Below are 1,116 nucleotides of genomic sequence, written 5' to 3'. Positions count from 1 at the left end.
GGGTAAGTGAAAACGTTGGACAGCCATGATCTAGAGCAGTGTTTCTCAACCTTGGGAGTTGAAGTCCGGACATCTTCAAGTTGCCAAGGTTGAGAAACACTGCTCTAGATCATGGCCGTCCAACGTTTTTACTTACCCGGCATACATTGAGTGAAGAGTAATTGTCCTGGGCTGCATATAAAATATATAATATAGTTAATGTGCATAAATAACCAATTTCTTTATTTTTAAATATTTTTGACAATCTTGTGGGCTTGCATTCTAGCTCTCGGGAGCTGCAAGAGGTCTGTAGGCTGAAGGTTGGACACACCTGTTCTAGATGATTGTTGTGAAATAGTGCTTGAACATTAGGAGTCTTTTGACCCTAGGGCAAATGATGAAAGCTAGGTAAAAGAGGTTCTTTACATACTGCCCACTATCCTACTATCCCTGTGCTTGTTCCTCATTTGTGTTCAGTAATTTAGGGTGGATAACATCATCTCTTCCTGTTCAGTGAGTGCCCCACGTTGATGACAGGCCAAGCAAAATGTGTGGTTCTGCCCTGAGAAACACTGACATATTCAATGCTTCCTTGTGAGTTGCATTACTGATCAGGGGTAGGAGCATCTGGAATTTGAGGATTGTTGTTATTCACATAGATTTTAACCTACTAGTTTTATTCTCTACAATGACAAAAATATGCATGCTATACGCCTACTCTTTTCTATAATTCTGGTATAGGCACCAACTTGTGAATGCCCTGAATATCAAAAGTATTTAAAATCTGCTCTTCATCCTAAAATATTAGGGTGATAATTGAGCATAATATTAAGCAACATGCAGATAAGTAAAGATTAACCAGTCATCAATCTGATAGCAATATCAGCTCTGGAACCGATTAGAACTAACCTGATTAGCTTCAGGGCTAACGAAGAGTAGAAACTGGCTTGTAGATTCAAAACACCATCTTCATAGTAACCCTGTACATATATTTATTTATTTCTCAACGTATAGAAGGAAATTTTCAGCCTAGGAAGAAGGCTGGCCTTCAGATGTTCCTTTTGCAGACTCTTCAGCAGGTCTTATCTTCTCAACAACAATGGTTTGATATTAGTAAGCAGTCCCCTCTGATCTACC

The sequence above is a fragment of the Thamnophis sirtalis genome, unplaced genomic scaffold, assembly GCF_051295495.1.
Source record: "Thamnophis sirtalis isolate CommonGarterSnake01/CBP01778 unplaced genomic scaffold, rThaSir2_p1.2 scaffold_11, whole genome shotgun sequence".
In the NCBI taxonomy this organism is placed as follows: Eukaryota; Metazoa; Chordata; class Lepidosauria; order Squamata; family Natricidae; genus Thamnophis; species Thamnophis sirtalis.
This window is presented reverse-complemented; position numbering follows the sequence as displayed.